The sequence below is a fragment of the Schistocerca serialis genome, chromosome 9 (assembly GCF_023864345.2).
Source record: "Schistocerca serialis cubense isolate TAMUIC-IGC-003099 chromosome 9, iqSchSeri2.2, whole genome shotgun sequence".
Lineage (NCBI taxonomy): Eukaryota > Metazoa > Arthropoda > Insecta > Orthoptera > Acrididae > Schistocerca > Schistocerca serialis.
This window is the reverse complement of record NC_064646.1, coordinates 542,252,311-542,279,203: the sequence shown is the minus strand read 5'-3', so window position 1 is coordinate 542,279,203 and position 26,893 is coordinate 542,252,311.

The window sequence follows — 26,893 nt, the reverse complement described above, 5'->3', positions numbered from 1 at the left end:
CCATTCCTGTGTCACTAGTTATAGATTCCGATGCTTCACTTCAGGTTTTCTGTATACCTTGGACCTTCTTATTGACGATGAAACATAGAAACTGCATGGGCATTAAATACAAAAGGTACAATGCCGACTTAAGTACAAGAAGACTGACACTTCGTACTGACTATGTTTTGAACCATTCCTGTGACACTAGTTTTGGATTCCGATGCTTCACTTCAGGTTTACTGTATCCCTCTGACCTTCTTATTGACGGTCAAACACAGAAATTGCATCGGAATTAAATACAAAAGGCACAATGCCGACTTAAGTACAACAAGATTGACTCTTCCTTCTGTCTATGTTTTGAACGATTCCTGTGACACTAGTTATAGATTCCGATGCTTCAATTCGGGTTTACTGTATCCCTTGGACCTTCTTATTGGCGATGAAACCCAGAAATTGCATCGGAATTAAATAGAAAAGGCACAATGCTGACTTAAGTACAAAAAGACTGACTCTTCTGACTGATTATACTTTGAACCAATCCTGTGACACTAGTTATAGATTCCGATGCTTTACGTCAGGTTTACTGTATACCTTGGACCTTCTAATTGACGATGAAACACCGAAATTGCATCGGAATTAAATACAAAACGCACAATGCCAACTTAAGGATAAGAAGACTGACTCTTCTTACTGACTATGTTTTGAACCATTCCTGTGACACTAGTTATAGATATCGATGCTTCACTTCAGGTTTACTGTATCCCTTGGACCTTCGTATTGACGATGAAACACAGAAATTGCATCGGATTTAAATACAAAAGGCAAAATGCTGACTTAAGTACACGAAGAGTGACTCCTCTTACTGTCTATGTTTTGAACCATTCCTGTGACACTAGTTATAGATGCCGATGCTGCACTTCAGGTTTACTGTATCCCTTGGACATTCTTATTGACGATGAAACACAGAAATTGCATCGGAATTAAATACAAAACGCACAATGCCAACTTAAGGATAAGAAGACTGACTCTTCTTACTGACTATGTTTTGAACCATTCCTGTGACACTAGCTATAGATTCCGATGCTTCACTTCAGGTTTGCTGTATACCTTGGACCTTCTTATTGACGATGAAACATTGAAATTGCATCGGAATTAAACACAAAAGGCACAATGCCGACTTACGTACAAGAAGACTGACACTTCCTACTGTCTATGTTTTGAACCATTCCTGTGACACTAGTTTTGGATTACGATGCTTCACTTCAGGTTTACTGTATCCCTTGAACATTCTTATTGACGATGAAACACAGAAAATGCATCGGAATTAAATACAAAAGGCACAATACCGTCTTCAGTACAGGAAGACTGACTTTTCTTACTGTCTATGTTTTGAACCATTCCTGTGACACTAGTTATAGATTGCGATGTTTCACTCCAGGTTTACTGTATCCCGTGGATCTTCTTATTGACGATGAAACACAGATATTGCATCGGAATTAAATTCAAAAGGCACAATGCCGACTTAAGGACAAGAACACTGACTCTTCTTACTGACTATGTTTGAACCATTCCTGTGACACTAGTTATAGAATCCGATGCTGCACTTCAGGTTTACTGTATCCCTCTGACTTTCGTATTGACGATGAAACTCAGAAATAGCATCGGAATTAAATACAAAAGGCACAATGCCGATTTAAGTACAAGAAGACTAACTCTTCTTGCTGTCTATGTTTTGAACCATTCCATTGACACTAGTTACAGATTCCGATGCTTCACTCCAGATTTGCTGTATCCCTTGGACTTCCTTGTTGACGATGAAACACAGAAATTGCATCGGAATTAAATAGAAAAGGCATTATGCCGACTTAAGTACAAGAAGGCTGCCTCTTCTTACTGTCTATGTTTTGAACCTTTCCTGGGACACTTGTTATAGATTCCGATGCTTCACTCCAGGTTTACTGTATCCCTTGGACCTTCTTATTGACGATGAAACACAGAAATTGCATCGGAATTAAATAGAAAAGGCACAATGCCGACTTAAGTACAAAAAGACTGACTCTTCTTACTGATTATAGTTTGAACCAATCCTGTGACACTAGTTATAGATACCGATGCTTTACGTCAGGTTTACTGTATACCTTGGACCTTCTTATTGACGATGAAACACAGAAATTGCATCGGAATTAAATACAAAGGGCACAATAACAACTTAAGGATAAGAAGACTGACTCTTCTTACTGACTACGTTTTGAACCATCCCTGTGACACTAGTTATAGATTGCAATGTTTCACTTCAGGTGTACTATATCCCGTGGACCTTCTTATTGACGATGAAACACAGAAATTGCATCGGAATTAATTACAAAAGACACAATGCCGACTTAAGGACAAGAACACTGACTCTTCTTACTGACTATGTTTTGAACCATTCCTGTGACACTAGTTATAGAATCCGATGCTTCACTTGAGGTATACTGTATCCCTCTGACCTTCGTATTGACGATGAAACTCAGAAATAGCATCGGAATTAAATACAAAAGGCACAATGCCGACTTAAGTACAAGAAGACTGACTCTTCTTGCTGTCTATGTTTTGAACCATTCCATTGACACTAGTTACAGATTCCGATGCTTCACTCCAGGTTTACTGTATCCCTTGGACCTTCTTGTTGACGATGAAACTCAGAAATAGCATCGGAATTAAATATAAAAGGCACAATGCCGACTTAAGTACAAGAAGACTGACTCTTCTTGCTGTCTATGTTTTGAACCATTCCATTGACACTAGTTACAGATTCCGTTGCTTCACTCCAGGTTTACTGTATCCCTTGGACCTTCTTGTTGACGATGAAACACAGAAATTGCATCGGAATTAAATAGAAAAGGCACAATGCCGATGTAAGTACAAGAAGACTGACTCTTCTTACTGATTATAGTTTCAACCAATCCTGTGACACTAGTTATAGATTCCGATGCTTTACGTCAGGTTTACTGTATACCTTGGACCTTCTTATTGACGATGAAGCACAGAAATTGCATCGGAATTAAATACAAGAGGCACAATAACAACTTAAGAATAAGAAGACTGACTCTTCTTACTGACTATGTTTTGAACCATTCCTGTGACACTAGTTATAGATACCGATGCTTCACTTCAGGTTTACTGTATCCCTTGGACCTTCGTATTGACGATGAAACACAGAAATTGCATCGGATTAAAATACAAAAGGCAAAATGCCGACTTAAGTACACGAAGACTGACTCTTCTTACTGTCTATGTTTTGAACCATTCCTGTGAGACTAGTTACAGATTCCGATGCTTCACCTCAGGTTTATTGTATCCCTCTGACCTTGTTATTGACGATGAAACACAGAAATTGCATCGGAAATAAATAGAAATGGCACAATGTCGACTTAAGTACATGAAGACCGACTCTTCCTACAAAAGGCAAAATGCCGACTTAAGTACACGAAGACTGACTCTTCTTACTGTCTATGTTTTGAACCATTCCTGTGACTCTAGTGATAGATTCCGATGCTTCACTCCAGGTTTACTGTATCCCTTGGACCTACATACTGACGATGAAACACAGAAATTGCATCGGAATTAAATACAAAAGGCACAATGCCGACTTAAATACAAGTAGACTGACTCTTCTTACTGACTATGTTTTGAACCATTCCTGTGACACTAGTTATAGAATCCGATGCTTCACTTCAGGTTTACTGTATCCCTCTGACCTTCTTATTGACGATGAAACTCAGAAATAGCATCGGAATTAAATACAAAAGGCAAAATGCCGACTTAAGTATACGAAGACTGACTCTTCTTACTGTCTATGTTTTGAACCATTCCTGTGACACTAGTTATAGATTCCTATGCTCACTCCAGGTTTACTGTATCCCTTGGACCTTCTTATTGACGATGAAACACAGAAATTGCATCGAAATTAAATACAAAGGGCACAATGCCGTCTTAAGTACAAGAAGACTGTCTCTTCTTCCTGACTGTGATTTGAACCATTCCTGTGACACTAGTTATAGATTCCGATGCTTCACCTCAGGTTTACTGTATCCCTCTGACCTTCTTTTTGACGATGAAACACAGAAATTGCTTCGGAATTAAATAGAAAAGGCACAATGCAGACTTAAGTACAAGAAGACTGACTCTTCGTACTGTCTATGTTTTGAACTTTTCCTGTGACACTTGTTATAGATTCCAATGCTTCACTCCAGGTTTACTGTATCTCTTGGACCTTCTTATTGACGATGAAACACAGAAATTGCATCGGAATTAAATAGAAAAGGCACAATGCCGACTTAAGTACAAAAAGACTGACTCATCTTACTGATTATAGTTTGAACCATTCCTGTGACACTAGTTATAGATTCCGATGCTTTACGTCAGGTTTACTGTATACCTTGGACCTTCTTATTGACGATGAACACAGAAATTGCATCGGAATTAAATACAAAGGGCACAATGCCGACTTAAGTACAAGAAGACTGACTCTTCTTCCTGACTGTGGTTTGAACCATTCCTGTGACACTACTTATAGATTCCGATGCTTCACCTCGGGTTTACTGTATCCCTCTGACCTTCGTATTGACGATGAAACTCAGAAATAGCATCGGGAATTAAATACAAAAGGCACAATGCCGACTTAAGTACAAAAAGACTGACTCATCTTACTGATTATAGTTTGAACCATTCCTATGACACTAGTTATAGATTCCGATGCTTTACGTCAGGTTTACTGTATTCCTTGGACTTTCTTATTGACGATGAAACACAGAAATTGCATCGGAATTAAATACAAAAGGTACAATGCCGACTTAAGTACTATAAGACTGACGCATTCTTACTGTCTATGTTTTGAACCATTCCTGTGACACTAGTTATAGATTGCAATGTTTCACTTCAGGTGTACTATATCCCGTGGACCTTCTTATTGACGATGAAACACAGAAATTGCATCGGAATTAAATACAAAAGGCACAATGCCGACTTAAGGACAAGAACACTGACTCTTCTTACTGACTATGTTTTGAACCATTCCTGTGACACTAGTTATAGAATCCGATGCTTCACTTCAGGTTTACTGTATCCCTTGGACCTTCTTGTTGACGATGAAACTCAGAAATAGCATCGGAATTAAATACAAAAGGCACAATGCCGACTTAAGTACAAGAAGACTGACTCTACTTGCTGTCTATGTTTTGAACCATTCCATTGACACTAGTTACAGATTCCGATGCTTCACTCCAGGTGTACTGTATCCCTTGGACCTTCTTGTTGACGATGAAACACAGAAATTGCATCGGAATTAAATAGAAAAGGCACAATGCCGACGTAAGTACAAGAAGACTGACTCTTCTTACTGATTATAGTTTGAACCAATCCTGTGACACTAGTTATAGATTCCGATGCTTTACGTCAGGTTTACTGTATACCTTGGACCTTCTTATTGACGATGAAACACAGAAATTGCATCGGAATTAAATACAAGAGGCACAATAACAACTTAAGAATAAGAAGACTGACTCTTCTTACTGACTATGTTTTGAACCATTCCTGTGACACTAGTTATAGATACCGATGCTTCACTTCAGGTTTACTGTATCCCTTGGACCTTCGTATTGACGATGAAACACAGAAATTGCATCGGATTAAAATACAAAAGGCAAAATGCCGACTTAAGTACACGAAGACTGACTCTTCTTACTGTCTATGTTTTGTACCATTCCTGTGAGACTAGTTACAGATTCCGATGCTTCACTTCAGGTTTATTGTATCCCTCTGACCTTGTTATTGACGATGAAACACAGAAATTGCATCGGAAATAAATAGAAATGGCACAATGTCGACTTAAGTACATGAAGACCGACTCTTCCTACAAAAGGCAAAATGCCGACTTAAGTACACGAAGACTGACTCTTCTTACTGTCTATGTTTTGAACCATTCCTGTGACTCTAGTGATAGATTCCGATGCTTCACTCCAGGTTTACTGTATCCCTTGGACCTACATATTGACGATGAAACACAGAAATTGCATCGGAATTAAATACAAAAGGCACAATGCCGACTTAAGTACAAGTAGACTGACTCTTCTTACTGACTATGTTTTGAACCATTCCTGTGACACTAGTTATAGAATCCGATGCTTCACTTCAGGTTTACTGTATCCCTCTGACCTTCTTATTGACGATGAAACTCAGAAATAGCATCGGAATTAAATACAAAAGGCAAAATGCCGACTTAAGTATACGAAGACTGACTCTTCTTACTGTCTATGTTTTGAACCATTCCTGTGACACTAGTTATAGTTTCCTATGCTCACTCCAGGTTTACTGTATCCCTTGGACCTTCTTATTGACGATGAAACACAGAAATTGCATCGGAATTAAATACAAAGGGCACAATGCCGACTTAAGTACAAGAAGACTGTCTCTTCTTCCTGACTGTGATTTGAACCATTCCTGTGACACTAGTTATAGATTCCGATGCTTCACCTCAGGTTTACTGTATCCCTCTGACCTTCTTTTTGACGATGAAACACAGAAATTGCTTCGGAATTAAATAGAAAAGGCACAATGCAGACTTAAGTACAAGAAGACTGACTCTTCGTACTGTCTATGTTTTGAACTTTTCCTGTGACACTTGTTATAGATTCCAATGCTTCACTCCAGGTTTACTGTATCCCTTGGACCTTCTTATTGACGATGAAACACAGAAATTGCATGGGAATTAAATAGAAAAGGCACAATGCCGACTTAAGTACAAAAAGACTGACTCATCTTACTGATTATAGTTTGAACCATTCCTGTGACACTAGTTATAGATTCCGATGCTTTACGTCAGGTTTACTGTATACCTTGGACCTTATTATTGACGATGAACCACAGAAATTGCATCGGAATTAAATACAAAGGGCACAATGCCGACTTAAGTACAAGAAGACTGTCTCTTCTTCCTGACTGTGATTTGAACCATTCCTGTGACACTAGTTATAGATTCCGATGCTTCACCTCGGGTTTACTGTATCCCTCTGACCTTCGTATTGACGATGAAACTCAGAAATAGCATCGGAATTAAATACAAAAGGCACAATGCCGACTTAAGTACAAAAAGACTGACTCATCTTACTGATTATAGTTTGAACCATTCCTGTGACACTAGTTATAGATTCCGATGCTTTACGTCAGGTTTACTGTATACCTTGGACTTTCTTATTGACGATGAAACACAGAAATTGCATCGGAATTAAATACAAGAGGCACAATAACAACTTAAGAATAAGAAGACTGACTCTTCTTACTGACTATGTTTTGAACCATTCCTGTGACACTAGTTATAGATACCGATGCTTCACTTCAGGTTTACTGTATCCCTTGGACCTTCGTATTGACGATGAAACACAGAAATTGCATCGGAATTAAATACAAGAGGCACAATAACAACTTAAGAATAAGAAGACTGACTCTTCTTATTGACTATGTTTTGAACCATTCCTGTGACACTAGTTATAGATACCGATGCTTCACTTCAGGTTTACTGTATCCCTTGGACCTTCGTGTTGACGATGAAACACAGAAATTGCATCGGATTAAAATACAAAAGGCAAAATGCCGACTTAAGTACACGAAGACTGACTCTTCTTACTGTCTATGTTTTGAACCATTCCTGTGAGACTAGTTACAGATTCCGATGCTTCACTTCAGGTTTATTGTATCCCTCTGACCTTGTTATTGACGATGAAACACAGAAATTGCATCGGAAATAAATAGAAATGGCACAATGTCGACTTAAGTACATGAAGACCGACTCTTCCTACAAAAGGCAAAATGCCGACTTAAGTACACGAAGACTGACTCTTCTTACTGTCTATGTTTTGAACCATTCCTGTGACTCTAGTGATAGATTCCGATGCTTCACTCCAGGTTTACTGTATCCCTTGGACCTACATACTGACGATGAAACACAGAAATTGCATCGGAATTAAATACAAAAGGCACAATGCCGACTTAAGTACAAGTAGACTGACTCTTCTTACTGACTATGTTTTGAACCATTCCTGTGACACTAGTTATAGAATCCGATGCTTCACTTCAGGTTTACTGTATCCCTCTGACCTTCTTATTGACGATGAAACTCAGAAATAGCATCGGAATTAAATACAAAAGGCAAAATGCCGACTTAAGTATACGAAGACTGACTCTTCTTACTGTCTATGTTTTGAACCATTCCTGTGACACTAGTTATAGATTCCTATGCTCACTCCAGGTTTACTGTATCCCTTGGACCTTCTTATTGACGATGAAACACAGAAATTGCATCGAAATTAAATACAAAGGGCACAATGCCGACTTAAGTACAAGAAGACTGTCTCTTCTTCCTGACTGTGATTTGAACCATTCCTGTGACACTAGTTATAGATTCCGATGCTTCACCTCAGGTTTACTGTATCCCTCTGACCTTCTTTTTGACGATGAAACACAGAAATTGCTTCGGAATTAAATAGAAAAGGCACAATGCAGACTTAAGTACAAGAAGACTGACTCTTCGTACTGTCTATGTTTTGAACTTTTCCTGTGACACTTGTTATAGATTCCAATGCTTCACTCCAGGTTTTCTGTATCTCTTGGACCTTCTTATTGACGATGAAACACAGAAAATGCATCGGAATTAAATAGAAAAGGCACAATGCCGACTTAAGTACAAAAAGACTGACTCATCTTACTGATTATAGTTTGAACCATTCCTGTGACACTAGTTATAGATTCCGATGCTTTACGTCAGGTTTACTGTATACCTTGGACCTTCTTATTGACGATGAACCACAGAAATTGCATCGGAATTAAATACAAAGGGCACAATGCCGACTTAAGTACAAGAAGACTGACTCTTCTTCCTGACTGTGATTTGAACCATTCCTGTGACACTAGTTATAGATTCCGATGCTTCACCTCGGGTTTACTGTATCCCTCTGACCTTCGTATTGACGATGAAACTCAGAAATAGCATCGGAATTAAATACAAAAGGCACAATGCCGACTTAAGTACAAAAAGACTGACTCATCTTACTGATTATAGTTTGAACCATTCCTGTGACACTAGTTATAGATTCCGATGCTTTACGTCAGGTTTACTGTATACCTTGGACTTTCTTATTGACGATGAAACACAGAAATTGCATCGGAATTAAATACAAAAGGTACAATGCCGACTTAAGTACTAGAAGACTGACGCATTCTTACTGTCTATGTTTTGAACCATTCCTGTGACACTAGTTATAGATTGCAATGTTTCACTTCAGGTGTACTATATCCCGTGGACCTTCTTATTGACGATGAAACACAGAAATTGCATCGGAATTAAATACAAAAGGCACAATGCCGACTTAAGGACAAGAACACTGACTCTTCTTACTGACTATGTTTTGAACCATTCCTGTGACACTAGTTATAGAATCCGATGCTTCACTTCAGGTTTACTGTATCCCTTGGACCTTCTTGTTGACGATGAAACTCAGAAATAGCATCGGAATTAAATACAAAAGGCACAATGCCGACTTAAGTACAAGAAGACTGACTCTACTTGCTGTCTATGTTTTGAACCATTCCATTGACACTAGTTACAGATTCCGATGCTTCACTCCAGGTGTACTGTATCCCTTGGACCTTCTTGTTGACGATGAAACACAGAAATTGCATCGGAATTAAATAGAAAAGGCACAATGCCGACGTAAGTACAAGAAGACTGACTCTTCTTACTGATTATAGTTTGAACCAATCCTGTGACACTAGTTATAGATTCCGATGCTTTACGTCAGGTTTACTGTATACCTTGGACCTTCTTATTGACGATGAAACACAGAAATTGCATCGGAATTAAATACAAGAGGCACAATAACAACTTAAGAATAAGAAGACTGACTCTTCTTACTGACTATGTTTTGAACCATTCCTGTGACACTAGTTATAGATACCGATGCTTCACTTCAGGTTTACTGTATCCCTTGGACCTTCGTATTGACGATGAAACACAGAAATTGCATCGGATTAAAATACAAAAGGCAAAATGCCGACTTAAGTACACGAAGACTGACTCTTCTTACTGTCTATGTTTTGAACCATTCCTGTGAGACTAGTTACAGATTCCGATGCTTCACTTCAGGTTTATTGTATCCCTCTGACCTTGTTATTGACGATGAAACACAGAAATTGCATCGGAAATAAATAGAAATGGCACAATGTCGACTTAAGTACATGAAGACCGACTCTTCCTACAAAAGGCAAAATGCCGACTTAAGTACACGAAGACTGACTCTTCTTACTGTCTATGTTTTGAACCATTCCTGTGACTCTAGTGATAGATTCCGATGCTTCACTCCAGGTTTACTGTATCCCTTGGACCTACATATTGACGATGAAACACAGAAATTGCATCGGAATTAAATACAAAAGGCACAATGCCGACTTAAGTACAAGTAGACTGACTCTTCTTACTGACTATGTTTTGAACCATTCCTGTGACACTAGTTATAGAATCCGATGCTTCACTTCAGGTTTACTGTATCCCTCTGACCTTCTTATTGACGATGAAACTCAGAAATAGCATCGGAATTAAATACAAAAGGCAAAATGCCGACTTAAGTATACGAAGACTGATTCTTCTGACTGTCTATGTTTTGAACCATTCCTGTGACACTAGTTATAGTTTCCTATGCTCACTCCAGGTTTACTGTATCCCTTGGACCTTCTTATTGACGATGAAACACAGAAATTGCATCGGAATTAAATACAAAGGGCACAATGCCGACATAAGTACAAGAAGACTGTCTCTTCTTCCTGACTGTGATTTGAACCATTCCTGTGACACTAGTTATAGATTCCGATGCTTCACCTCAGGTTTACTGTATCCCTCTGACCTTCTTTTTGACGATGAAACACAGAAATTGCTTCGGAATTAAATAGAAAAGGCACAATGCAGACTTAAGTACAAGAAGACTGACTCTTCGTACTGTCTATGTTTTGAACTTTTCCTGTGACACTTGTTATAGATTCCAATGCTTCACTCCAGGTTTACTGTATCCCTTGGACCTTCTTATTGACGATGAAACACAGAAATTGCATCGGAATTAAATAGAAAAGGCACAATGCCGACTTAAGTACAAAAAGACTGACTCATCTTACTGATTATAGTTTGAACCATTCCTGTGACACTAGTTATAGATTCCGATGCTTTACGTCAGGTTTACTGTATACCTTGGACCTTCTTATTGACGATGAAACACAGAAATTGCATCGGAATTAAATACAAAGGGCACAATGCCGAATTAAGTACAAGAAGACTGACTCTTCTTCCTGACTGTGATTTGAACCATTCCTCTGACACTAGTTATAGATTCCGATGCTTCACCTCGGGTTTACTGTATCCCTCTGACCTTCTTATTGACGATGAAACACAGAAATTACATCGGAAGTAAATACAAATGGCACAATGCCGACTTAAGTACAAGAAGACTGACTCTTCCTACAGCACAAGTTTTGAACCATTCCTGTGACACTAGTTGTGGATTCCGATGTTCACTTCCGGTTTACTGTATCCCTCTGAACTTCATATTGACGATGAAACAGAGAAATTGCATCGGAATTAAATACAAAAGGCACAATGCCAACTTAAGGACAAGAAGACTGACTCTTCTTACTGACTATGTTTTGAACCATTCCTGTGACACTAGTTATAGATTCCGATGCTTCACTTCAGGTTTACTGTATCCCTTGGACCTTCGTATTGACGATGAAACACAGAAATTGCATCGGAAATAAATAGAAAATCCACAATGTCCACCTAAGTACAAGAGGACTGACTCTTCTTACTGTCTATGTTTTGAACCATTCCTGTGACACTAGTTATAGATTCCGATGCTTCACTTCAGGTTTATTGTATTCCTCTGACCTTCTCATTGACGATGAAACACAGAAATTGCATCGGAATTAAATAGAAAAGGCACAATGCCGACTTAACTACAAGAAGACTGACTCTTCTTACTGACTATCTTTTGAACCATTCCTGTGACACTAGTTATAGATTCCGATGCATCACTTCAGGTTTACCGTATCCCTTGGACCTACTTGATGACGATGAAACACAGAAATTGCATCGGAATTAAATACAAAAGGCACAATGCCGACTTACGTACAAGAAGACTGACACTTCCTACTGTCTATGTTTTGAACCATTCCTGTGACACTAGTTTTGGATTACGATGCTTCACTTCAGATTTACTCTATCATTCTGACCTTCTTATTGGCGATGGAACACAGAAATTGCATCGGAAATAAATAGAAAAGGCACAATGCAGACTTAAGAACAAGAAGACTGACTCTTCTTACTGACTATGTTTGAACCATTCCTGTGACACTAGTTGTAGATTACGATGCTTCACCTCAGGTTTACTGAATCCCTCTGACGTTCTTATTGACGATGAAACACAGAAATTGCATCGGAATTAATTACAAAAGCCACAATGCCGACTTAAGTAAAAGAAGACTGACTCTTCGTACTGTCTATGTGTGGAACCATTCCTGTGACACTAGTTACAGATTCCGATGCTTCACTCCAGGTTTACCGTATCCCTTGGACCTACTTGATGACGATGAAACACAGAAATTGCATCGGAATTAAATAGAAAAGGCACAATGCCGACGTAAGTACAAGAATATGACTCTACTTACTGACTATGTTTTGAACCATTCCTGTGACACTAGTTATAGATTCCGATGCTTCACTTCAGGTTTACTGTATCCCTAGGAACTTCTTATTGACGATGAAACACAGAAATTGCATCGGAATTAAATACAAAAGGCAAAATGCCGACATAAGTATACGAAGACTGACTCTTCTTACTGTCTATGTTTTGAACCATTCCTGTGACACTAGTTATAGATTCCTATGCTACACTCAAGGTTTGCTGTATCCCTTGGACCGTCTTATTGACGATGAAACACAGAAATTGCATCGGAATTAAATACAAAGGGCACAATGCCGACTTAGGTACAAGAAGACTGACTCTTCTTCCTGACTGTGTTTTGAACCATTCCTGTGACACTAGTTATAGATTCCGATGCTTAACCCCAGGTTTACTGTATCCCTCTGCCCTTCTTATTGACGATGAAACACAGAAATGGCATCGGAATTCAATAGAAAAGGCACAATGCCGACTTAAGTGCAAGAAGACTGACTCTTCTTACTGTCTATGTTTTGAACCTTTCCTGTGACACTTGTTATAGATTCATATGCTTTACTCCAGGTTTACTGTATCCCTTGGATCTTGTTATTGACGATGAAACACAGAAATTGCATCGGACTTAAATAGAAAAGGCACAATGCCGACTTAAGTACAAAAAGACTGACTCTTCTTACTGATTATAGTTTGAACCAATCCTGTGACACTAGTTATAGATTCCGGTGCATCACTTCAGGTTTGCTGAATACCTTGGACCTTCTTATTGACGATGAAACACAGAAATTGCATCGGAATTAAATACAAAAGGCGCAATGCCGACTTACGTACTAGAAGACTGACACTTCCTTCTGTCTATGTTTTGAACCATTCCTGTGACACTAGTTACAGATTCCGATGATTCACTCCAGGTTTACCGTATCCCTTGGACCTTCTTGATGACGATAAAACACAGAAATTGCATCGGAATTAAATAGAAAAGGCACAATGCCGACGTAAGTACAAGAAGACTGACTCTTCTTACTGACTATGTATTGAACCATTCCTGTGACACTAGTTATACATTCCGATGCTTCACTTCAGGTTTACTGTATCCCTTGGACCTTCTTATTGACGATGAAACACAGAAATTGCATCGGAATTAAATACAAAAGGCAAAATGCTGACTTAAGTATACGAAGACTGACTCTTTTTACTGTCTATGTTTTGAACCATTCCTGTGACACTGGTTATAGATTCCTATGCTACACTCCAGGTTTGCTGTATCCCTTGGACCGTCTTATTCACAATGAAACACAGAAATTGCTTCGGACTTAAATACAAAGTGCACAATGCCGACTTAAGTACAAGAAGACTGACTCTTCTTACTGTCTATGTTTTGAACCTTTCCTGTGACACTTGTTATGGATTCCGATGCTTCACTCCAGGTTTACTGTATCCCTTGGACCTTCTTATTGACGATGAAACACAGAAATTGCATCGGAATTAAATAGAAAAGGCACAATGCCGACTTAAGTACAAAAAGACTGACTCTTCTTATTGATTATAGTTTGAACCAATCCTGTGACACTAGTTATAGATTCCGATGCTTTACGTCAGGTTTACTGTATACCTTGGACCTTCTTATTGACGATGAAACACAGAAATTGCATCGGAATTAAATACAAAAGGCACAATGCCAACTTATGGACAAGAAGACTGACTCTTCTTACTGACTATGTTTTGAACCATTCCTTTGACACTAGTTATAGATTCCGATGCTTCACTTCAGGTTTACTGTGTCCCTTGGACCTTCGTATTGACGATGAAACACAGAAATTGCATCGGATTTAAATACAAAAGGGAAATGCCGACTTAAGTACACGAAGACTGACTCCTCTTACTGTCTATATTTTGAACCATTCCTGTGACACTAGTTATATATTCCGATGCTTCACTTCAGGTTTATTGTATCCCTCTGACCTTCTTATTGACGATGAAACACAGTAATTGCATCGGAAATAAATAGAAAAGGCACAATGCCGACTTAAGTACAAGAAGACTGACTCTTCGTACTGTCCATGTTTGGAACCATTCCTATGACACTAGTTATAGATTCCGATGCTTCACTTCAGGTTTACTGTATAACTCTGACGTTCTTGTTGACGATGAAACACAGAAATTGCATTGGAATTAAATACGAAAGCCACAATGCTTACTTAAGTACAAGAAGACTGACTCTTCGTACTGTCAATGTGTGGAACCATTCCTGTGACACTAGTTATAGATTCCGATACTTCATTTCAGGTTTACTGTTTCCCTTGGACCTTCTTGTTGACGATGAAACCCAGAAATTGCATCGGAATTAAATACAAAAGGCACAATGCCGACTTAAGTATGAGATGACTGACTCTTCCTACTGTCTATGTTTTGAACCATTTCTGTGACACTAGTTATAGAGTCCGATGCTTCACTTCAGGTTTACTGTATCCCTTGGACCTGCTTATTGACGATGAATCACAGAAATTGCATCGGAATTAAATACAAAAGGCCGAATGCCGACATAAGGACAAGAAGACTGACACTTCTTACTGACTATGTTTTGAACCATTCCTGTGACACTCGTTATAGATTCCGATGATTCACTTCAGGTTTACTGTATACCTCTGACGTTCTTATTGTCGATGAAGCTCAGATATTGCATCGGAATTAAATACAAAAGCCACAATGCCGACTTAAGTACAGGAAGACTGACTCTTCGTACTGTCTATGTGTGGAACCTTTCCTGTGACACTAGTTATAGATTCCGACGCTTCACTTCAGGTTTACTGTTTCCCTTGGACCTTCTTGTTGACGATGAAACTCAGAAATTGCATCGGAATTAAATACAAAAGGCACAATGAGGACTTAAATACAATATGACTGACTCTTCTTACTGATTATAGTTTGAACCATTCCTGTGACACTAGTTATAGACTCCGATGCTTTACGTCAGGTTTACTGTATACCTTGGACCTTCTTATTGACGATGAAACACAGAAATTGCATCGGAATTAAATACAAATGGCACAATGCCGACTTAAGTACAAGAAGACTGACACCTCATACTGTCTATGTTTTGAACCATTCCTGTGACACTACTTTTGGATTCCGATGCTTCACCTCAGGTTTACTGTATCCCTCTGACCTTCTTATTAACGATGAAACACAGAAATTGCATCGGAATTAAATACAGAAGGCACAATGGCGACTTAAGTACAAGAAAACTGACTCTTCCTACTGTCTATGTTTTGAACCATTCCTGTGACACTAGTTATGGATTCCGATGCTTCACTTCAGGTTTACTGTATCCCTCAGACCTTATTGCCGATGAAACACAGAAATTGCATCGGAATTAAATACAAAAGGCACAATGCCGACTTAAGGACAAGAAGACCGACTCTTCTTACCGACTATGTTTTGAACCATTCCTGTGACACTAGTTATAGATTCCGATACTTCACCTCAGGTTTACTGTATCCCTCTGACGTTCTTATTGACGATGAAACACAGAAATTAATACAAAAGCCACAATGCCGACTTAAGTACAAGAAGACTGACTCTTCTTACTGTCTATGTTTTGAACCATTCCTGTGACACTAGTTATAGATTCCGATGCGTCACTTCAGGTCTAGTGTTTCCCTTGGACCTTCTTATTGACGATGAATCACAGAAATTGCATCGGAATTAAATAGAAAAGGCACAATGCTGACTTAAGTACAAGAAGACTGACTCTTCATACTGTCTATATTTTGAACCATTCCAGTGACACTAGTTATAGATTCCGATGCTTCACTTCAGATTTACTGTATCCCTTGGACCTTCTTATTGACGATGATACACTGATATTGCATCGGAATTAAATACAAAAGGCACAATGCCGACTTAAGTACAAGAAGACCGACTCTTCTTAGTGTCTATGATTTGAACCATTACTGTGACTCTAGTTATAGATTCCGGTGCTTCACTCCAGGTTTACTGTATCCCTTGGACTTACTTATTGACGATGAAACACAGAAATTGCAACGGAATTAAATACAAAAGGCACAATGCCGACTTAAGGACAAGAAGACTGATTCTTCTTACTGACTATGTTTTGAACCATTCCTGTGACACTAGTTATAGACTCCGATGCTTGACTTCGTGTTTACTGTATCCCTATGACCCTCTTATTGACGATGAAACACAGAAATTGCATCGGAATTAAATACAAAAGGCACAATGCCGACTCTAGTACAAGAAGACTGACTCTTCTTACTGTATAAGTTTGAACCATTCCTGCTACACTGGTTATAGATTCCGATGCTTCACTATAGGTTTACTGTATCCCTCGGACCTTCATATTGACGGTGAAACACAGAAATAGCATCGGAATTAAATACGAAAGGCACAATGCCGACTTTAGTACAAGAGGACTGACTCTTCTTACTGACTATGTTTTGAACCATTCCTGTGACACTAGTTATAGATTCCGATGCTTCACTTCAGGTTTGCTGTATACCTTGGACCTTCTTATTGACGATGAAACACAAAAATTGCATCGGAATTATATACAAAAGGCACAATGCCGACTTACGTACAAGAAGACTGACTCTTCCTACTGTCTATGTTTGAACCATTCCTGTGACACTAGTTTTGGATTCCGATGCTTCACTTCAGGTTTACTGTATCCATCTGCCCTTCATATTTACGATGAATCACATAAATTGTATCGGAATTAAATACAGAATGCACAATGCCGACTTAAGTACAAGAAGACTGACTCTTGCTACTGTCTATGTTTTGACCCATTCCTGTGTCACTAGTTATGGATTCCGATGCTTCACTTCAGGTTTACTGTATCCCTCTGACCTTATTGCCGATGAAACACAGAAATTGCATCGGAATTAAATACAAAAGGCACAATGCCGACTTAAGGACATGAAGACTGACTCTTCTTACCGACTATGTTATGAACCATTCCTGTGACACTAGTTATAGATTACGATGCTTCACCTCAGGTTTAATGTATCCCTCTGACGTTCTTAATGACGATGAAACACAGAAATTGCATCGGAATTAAATACAAAAGGTACAATGCCGACTTAAGTACAAGAAGACTTAATCTTCGTACTGTCTATGTGTGGAACCATTCCTGTGACACTAGTTATAGATTCCGATGCTTCACTTCCGGTTTACTGTTTCCCTTGGACCTTCTTAATGACGATGAAACACAGAAATGGCATCGGAATTAAATACAAAAGGCACAATGCCACTTAAGTATGAGATGACTGACTCTTTCTACTGTCTATGTTTTGAACCATTTCTGTGACACTAGTTATAGCGTCCGATGCTTCACTTCAGGTTTACTGTATCCCTTGGACCTTCTTATTGACGATGAATCACAGAAATTGCATCGGAATTAAATACAAATGGACAATGCCGACTTAAGAAGACTGACTCTTCTTACTGAATATGTTTTGAACCATTCCTGTGACACTAGTTATAGAATCCGATGCTTCCCTTCGGGTTTACTGTATACCTCTGACCTTCGTATTGACGATGAAACACAGAAATTGCATCGGAATTAAATACAAAAGCCACAATGCCGACGTAAGTAGAAGAAGACTGACTCTTCGTACTGTCTATGTTTGGAACCATTCCTGTGACACTAGTTATAGATTCCGATGCGTCACTTCAGGTTTATTGTTTCCCTTGGACCTTCTTTCTGGCGATGAATCACAGAAGTTGCATCGGAATTAAACAGAAAAGTCACAATGCCGACTTAAGTACAAGAAGACTGACTCTTCTTACTGTCTATATTTTGAGCCTTTCCAGTGACACTAGTTATAGATTCCGATGGTTCATTTCAGGTTTACTGTATCCCTTGGACCTTCTTATTGACGATGAAACACTGATATTGCATCGGAATTAAATACAAAAGGCACAATGCCGACTTAAGTACAAGAAGACCGACTCTTCATACTGTCTATGTTTTGAACCATTACTGTGGCTCTAGTTATAGATTCCGGTGCTTCACTCCAGGTTTACTGTATCCCATGGACCTACTTATTGACGAAGAAACACAGAAATTGCATCGGAATTAAATACAAAAGGCACAATGCCGACTTAAGTACAAAAAGACTGACTCTTCGTACTGTCTATGTTTGGAACCATTCCTGTGACACTAGTTATAGATTCCGATGCGTCACTTCAGGTTTACTGTTTCCCTTGGACCTACTTATTGACGATGAATCACAGAAATTGCATCGGAGTTAAATAGAAAAGGCACAATGCCGACTTACGTTCAAGCAGACTGACTCTTCTTACTGTCTATATTTTGAACCATTCCAGTGACACTAGTTAAAGATTCCGATGCTTCACTTCAGGTTTACTGTTTCCCTTGGACCTTCTTATTGACGATGAAACACAGAAATTGCATAGGAAATAAATAGAAAAGGCACAATGTCGACTTAAGTTCAAGAGGACTGACTCTTCTTACTGTCAATGTTTTAACCATTCCTGTGACTCTAGTGATAGATTCCGATGCTTCACTCCAGGTTTACTGTATCCCTTGGACCTTCTTATTGACGATGAAACACAGAAATTGCATCGGAATTAAATAGAAAAGGCACAATGCCGACTTAAGTACAAGAAGACTGACTCTTCTTACTGACTATGTTTTGAACCATTCCTGTGACACTAGTTATAGATTCCGATGCTTCAGTTCAGGTTTGCTGTATACCTTGGACCTTCTTATTGACGATGAAACACAGAAGTTGCATCGGATTTAAATACAGAAGGCACAATGCCGACTTTAGTACAAGAAGACTGACTCTTCCTACTGTCTATGTTTTGAACCATTCCTGTGACACTAGTTATGGATTCCGATGCTTCACTTCTGGTTTACTGTATCCCTCTGACCTTATTGCCGATGAAACACAGAAATTGCATCGGAATTAAATACAAAAGGCACAATGCAGACTTAAGGACAAGAAGACTGACTCTTCTTACTGACTATGATTTGAACCATTCCTGTGATACTAGTTATAGATTCCGATGCTTCACCTTAGGTTTACTGTATCCCTCTGACGTTCTTATTGACGATGAAACACAGACATTGCATCGGAATTAAATACAAATGCCACAATGCCGACTTAAGTACAAGACGACTGACTCTTTGTACTGTCTATGTGTGGAACCATTCCTGTGACACTAGTTATAGATTCCGATGCTTCACTTCAGGTTTACCGTTTCCCTTGGACCTTCTTATTGACGATGAAACACAGAAATTGCATCGGAATTAAATACAAAAGGCAGAATGCCGACTTAAGTACACAAAGACGGACTCTACGTACTGTCTATGTTTGGAACCATTCCTGTGACACTAGTTATAGATTCCGATGCGTCACTTCAGGTTTACTGGTTCCCTTGGGCCTTCTTATTGACGATGAATAACAGAAATTGCAACGGAGTTATATACAAATGCCACAATGCCGACTTAAGTACAAGAACACTGACTCTTCCTACTGGCTGTGGTTTGAACCATTCCTGTGACACTAGTTGTAGATTCTGACGCTTCACTTCAGGTTTACTGTATCCCTTGTACCTTCTTATTGACGATGAAACACAGAAATTGCATCGAAATTAAATACAAAAGGCAAAATGCCGACTTAAGTATACGAAGACTGACTCTTCTTACTGTCTATGTTTTGAACCATTCCTGTGACACTAGTTACAGATTCCTATGCTACACTCCAGGTTTACTGTATCCCTTGGACCTTCTTATTGACGACGAAACACAGAAATTGCATCGGAATTAAATACGAAGGGCACTATGCCGACTTAAGTACAAGAAGACTGACTCTTCTTCCTGACTATGTTTTGAACCATTCCTGTGACACTAGCTATAGATTCCGATGCTTCACTTCAGGTTTGCTGTATACCTTGGACATTCTTATTGACGATGTAACACAGAAATTGCATCGGAATTAAATACAAAAGCCACTATGCCAACTTAAGTACAAGAAGACTGACTCTTCGTACTGTCTATGTTTGGAACCATTCCTGTGACACTAGTTATAGATTCCGATGCTTCACCTCAGGTTTACTGTATCCCTCTGACCTTCTTATAGACGATGAAACACAGAAATTGCATCGGAATTAAATAGAAAAGGCACAATGCCGACTTAAGTACAAGAAGAGTGACTCTTCTTACTGTCTATGTTTTGAACCTTTCCTGTGACACTTGTTATAGATTCCGATGCTTCACTCCAGGTTTACTGTATCCCTTGAATCTTCTTATTGACGATGAAACACAGAAATTGCGTCGGAATTAAATAGAAAAGGCCATAAAGCCAACATAAGTACAAAAAGACTGACTCTTCTTACTGCTTATAGTTTGAACCATTCCTGTGACACTAGTTATAGATTCCGATGCTTCACTTCAGGTTTACTGTTTCCCTTGGACATTCTAATTGACGATGTAACACAGAAATTGCATCGGAATTAAATACAAAAGCCACTATGCCAACTTAAGTACAAGAAGACTGACTCTTCGTACTGTCTATGTTTGGAACCATTCCTGTGACACTAGTTATAGATTCCGATGCGTCACTTCAGGTTTACTGTTTCCCTTGGACCTTCTTATTGACGATGAAACACAGAAATTGCGTCGGAATTAAATAGAAAAGGCACAAAGTCGACTTAAGTACAAAAAGACTGACTCTTCTTACTGATTATAGTGTGAAGCATTCCTTTGACACTAGTTATAGATTCCGATGCTTTACGTCAAGTTTACTGTATACCTTGGACCTTCTTATTGACGATGAAACACAGAAATTGCATCGGAATTAATTACAAACGAACAATGCCGACATAAGTACAAGAAGACTGACTCTTCCTACTGCCTATGTTTTGAACCATTCCTGTGACACTAGTTGTGGATTCCGATGCTTCACTTCAGGTTTACTGTTTCCCTTGGAACTTCTTTTTGACGATGAAACACAGAAATTGCATCGGAATTAAATACAAAAGGCACAATGCCGACCTAAGTATGAGATGACTGACTCTTTCTACTGTCTATCTTTTGAACCATTTCTGTGACACTAGTTATAGAGTCCGATGCTTCACTTCAGGTTTACTGTATCCCTTGGACCTTCTTATTGACGATGAATCACAGAAATTGCATCGGAATTAAATACAAAAGGCACAATGCCGACTTAAGGACAAGAAGACTGACTCTTCTTACTGACTATGTTTTGAACCATTCCTGTGACACTAGTTATAGATTCCGATGCTTCACTTCAGTTTTACTGTATACCTCTGACCTTCTTATTGACGATGAAACACAGAAATTGCATTGGAATTACATACAAAAGCCACAGTGCCGACTTAGGTACAAGAAGACTGACTCTTCGTACTGTCTATGTTTGGAACCATTCCTGTGACACTAGTTATAGATTCCGATGCGTCACTTCAGGTTTACTGTTTCCCTTGGACCTTCTTATTGACGATGAATCACAGAAATTGCATCGGATTTAAATACAAAAGGCAAAATGCCGACTTAAGTACACGAAGACTGACTCTTCTTACTGTCTATGTTTTGAACCATTCCTGTGACACTAGTTATAGATTCCGATGGTTCACTTCAGGTTTATTGTATCCCTCTGACCTTCTTATTGACGATGAAACACAGAAAATGCATCGGAAATAAATAGAAAAGGCACAATGCCGACTTAAGGAGAAGAAGACTGACTCTTCTTACTGACTATCTTATGAACCATTCCTGTGACACTAGTTATAGATTCCGATGCTTCACCTCAGGTTTACTGTATCCCTCTGACGTTCTTATTGACGATGAAACACAGAAATTGCATCGGAATTAAATACAAAATATACAATGCCGACTTAAGTACAAGAAGACTGACTCTTCATACTGTCTATGTGTGGAACCATTCCTGTGACACTAGTTACAGATTCCGATGCTTCACTTCAGGTTTACTGTTTCCCTTGGACCTTCTTATTGACGATGAAACACAGAAATTGCATCGGAATTAAATACAAAAGGCACAATGCCGACTTAAGTATGAGATGACTGACTCTTTCTACTGTCTATCTTTTGAACCATTTCTGTGACACTAGTTATAGAGTCCGATGCTTCACTTCAGGTTTACTGTATCCCTTGGACCTTCTTATTGACGATGAATCACAGAAATTGCTTCGGAATTAAATACAAAAGACACAATGCCGACTTAAGGACAAGAAGACTGACTCTTCTTACTGACTATGCTTTGAACCATTCCTGTGACACTAGTTATAGATTCCGATGCTTCACTTCAGGTTTACTGTATACCTCTGACCTTCTTATTGACAACGAAACACAGAAATTGCATTGGAATTAAATACAAAATCCACAATGCCGACTTAAGTACATGAAGACTGACTCTTCGTACTGTCTATGTTTGGAACCATTCCTGTGACACTAGTTATAGATTCCGATGCGTCACTTCAGGTTTACTGTTTCCCTTGGACCTTCTTATTGACGATGAAACACAGAAATTGCAACGGAATTAAATACAAAAAGCACAATGCCCACTTAAGGACAAGAAGACTGACTCTTCTTACTGACTATGTTTAGAAACCATTCCTGTGACACTAGTTATAGACTCCGATGCTTGACTTCATGTTTACTGTATCCCTATGACCCTCTTATTGTCGATGAAACACAGAAATTGCATCGGAATTAAATACAAAAGGCACAATGCCGACTTAAGTACAAGAAGACTGACTCTTCTTACTGTATATGTTTGAACAATTCCTGCTACACTGGTTATAGATTCCGATGCTTCACTTCAGGTTTACTGTATCCCTCTGTCCTTCTTATTGACGGTGAGACACAGAAATTGCATAGGAATTAAATACGAAAGGCACAATGCCGACTTAAGTACAAGAAGACTGACTCTTCTTACTGACTATGTTTGGAACCATTCCTGTGACACTAGTTATTGATTCCGATGCTTCACTTCAGGTTTACTGTATCCCTCTGACCTTCTTAGTGACGATGAAACACAGAAATTGCATCGGAATTAAATAGAAAAGGCACAATGCCGACTTAAGGACAAGAAGACTGACTCTTCTTACTGTCTATGTTTTGAACCAATTCTGTGACACTAGTTGTAGATTCCGAAACTTCACTTCAGGTTTACTGTATCCCTTGGACCTTCTTATTGACGATGAAACACAGAAATTGCATCGGAATTAAATCCGAAAGACACTATGCCGACTTAAGTACAAGAAGACTGACTCTTCTTCCTGACTATGTTTTAAACCATTCCTGTGACACTAGTTATAGATTCCGATACTTCACCTCAGGTTTACTGTATCCCTCTGACCTTCTTATTTACGATGAAACAGAGAAATTGCATCGGAATTAAATAGAAAAGGAACAATGCCGACTTTAGTACAAGAAGAGTTACTCTTCTTACTGTCTATGTTTTGAACCTTTCCTATGACACTTGTTATAAATTCCGATGCTTCACTCGAAGATTAATGTATCCCTTGGAACTTCTTATTGACGATGAAACACAGAAATTGCGTCGGAATTAAATAGAAAAGGCACAATGTCGACTTAAGGACAAGAAGACTGACTCTTCGTACTGTCTATGTTTGGAACCATTCCTGTGACACTAGTTATAGATTCCGATGCGTCACTTCAGGTTTACTGTATCCCTTGGACCTACTTATTGACGATGAATCACAGAAATTGCATCGGAGTTAAATAGAAAAGGCACAATGCCGACTTAAGTTCAAGCAGACTGACTCTTCTTACTGTCTATATATTGAACCATTCCAGTGACACTAGTTAAAGATTCCGATGCTTCACTTCAGGTTTACTGTTTCCCTTGGACCTTCTTATTGACGATGAAACACAGAAATTGCATAGGAAATAAATAGAAAAGGCACAATGTCGACTTAAGTTCAAGAGGACTGACTCTTCTTTCTGTCTATGTTTTAACCATTCCTGTGACTCTAGTGATAGATTCCGATGCTTCACTCCAGGTTTACTGTATCCCTTGGACCTTCTTATTGACGATGAAACACAGAAATTGCATCGGAATTAAATAGAAAAGGCACAATGCCGACTTAAGTACAAGAAGACTGACTCTTCTTACTGACTATGTTTTGAACCATTCCTGTGACACTAGTTATAGATTCCGATGCTTCAGTTCAGGTTTGCTGTATACCTTGGACCTTCTTATTGACGATGAAACACAGAAGTTGCATCGGATTTAAATACAGAAGGCACAATGCCGACTTTAGTACAAGAAGACTGACTCTTCCTACTGTCTATGTTTTGAACCATTCCTGTGACACTAGTTATGGATTCCGATGCTTCACTTCTGGTTTACTGTATCCCTCTGACCTTATTGCCGATGAAACACAGAAATTGCATCGGAATTAAATACAAAAGGCACAATGCCGACTTAAGGACAAGAAGACTGACTCTTCTTACTGACTATGATTTGAACCATTCCTGTGAGACTAGTTATAGATTCCGATTCTTCACCTTAGGTTTATTGCATCCCTCTGACGTTCTTATTGACGATGAAACACAGACATTGCATCGGAATTAAATACAAATGCCACAATGCTGACTTAAGTACAAGACGACTGACTCTTTGTACTGTCTATGTGTGGAGCCATTCCTGTGACACTAGTTATAGATTCCGATGCTTCACTTCAGGTTTACCGTTTCCCTTGGACCTTCTTATTGACGATGAAACACAGAAATTGCATCGGAATTAAATACAAAAGGCAGAATGCCGACTTAAGTACACAAAGACGGACTCTACGTACTGTCTATGTTTGGAACCATTCCTGTGACACTAGTTATAGATTCCGATGCGTCACTTCAGGTTTACTGTTTCCCTTGGGCCTTCTTATTGACGATGAATCACAGAAATTGCATCGGAGTTAAATACAAATGCCACAATGCCGACTTAAGTACAAGAAGACTGACTCTTCATACTGTCTATCTTTTGAACCATTCCAGTGACCCTAGTTATAGATTCCGATGCTTCACTTCAGGTTTAATGTATCCCTTGGACCATCTTATTGACGATGAAACACTGATATTGCATCGGAATTAAATACAAAAGGCACAATGCCGACTTAAGTACAAGAAGACCGACTCTTCTTACTGTCTGTGTTTTGAACCATTACTGTGACTCTAGTTATAGATTCCGGTGCATCACTCGAGGTTTACTGTATCCCTTGAACCTACCTATTGACGATGAAACACAGAAATTGCATCGGAATTAAATACAAAAGGCACAATGCCGACTTAAGGACAAGGATATTGATTCTTATTACTGACTATGTTTTGAACCATTCCTGTGACACTAGTTATAGACTCCGATGCTTGACTTCATGTTTACTGTATCCCTATGACCCTCTTATTGACGATGAAACACAGAAATTGCATCGGAATTAAATACAAAAGGCACAATGCCGACTTTAGTACAAGAAGACTGACTCTTCTTACTGTATATGTTTGAACCTTTCCTGCTACCCTGGTTATAGATTCCGATGCTTCACTTCAGGTTTACTGTATCCCTCTGACCTTCTTATTGACGGTGAAACACAGAAATTGCATCGGAATTAAATACGAAAGGCACAATGCCGACTTAAATACAAGAAGACTGACTCTTCTTATTGACTATGTTTTGAACCATTCCTGTGACACTAGTTACAGATTCCGATGCTTCACTTCAGCTTTACTGTATCCCTCTGAGCTTCTTAGTGACGATGAAACACAGAAATTGCATCGGAATTAAATACAAAAGGCACAATGCCGACTTAAGTACAAGAACACTGACTCTTCCCACTGGCTGTGGTTTGAACCATTCCTGTGACACTAGTGGTAGATTCTGACGCTTCACTTCAGGTTTACTGTATCCCTTGTACCTTCTTATTGACGATGAAACACAGAAATTGCATCGAAATTAAATACAAAAGGCAAAATGCCGACTTAAGTATACGAAGACTGACTCTTCTTACTGTCTATGTTTTGAACCATTCCTGTGACACTAGTTACAGATTCCTATGCTACACTCCAGGTTTACTGTATCCCTCGGACCTTCTTATTGACGATGAAACACAGA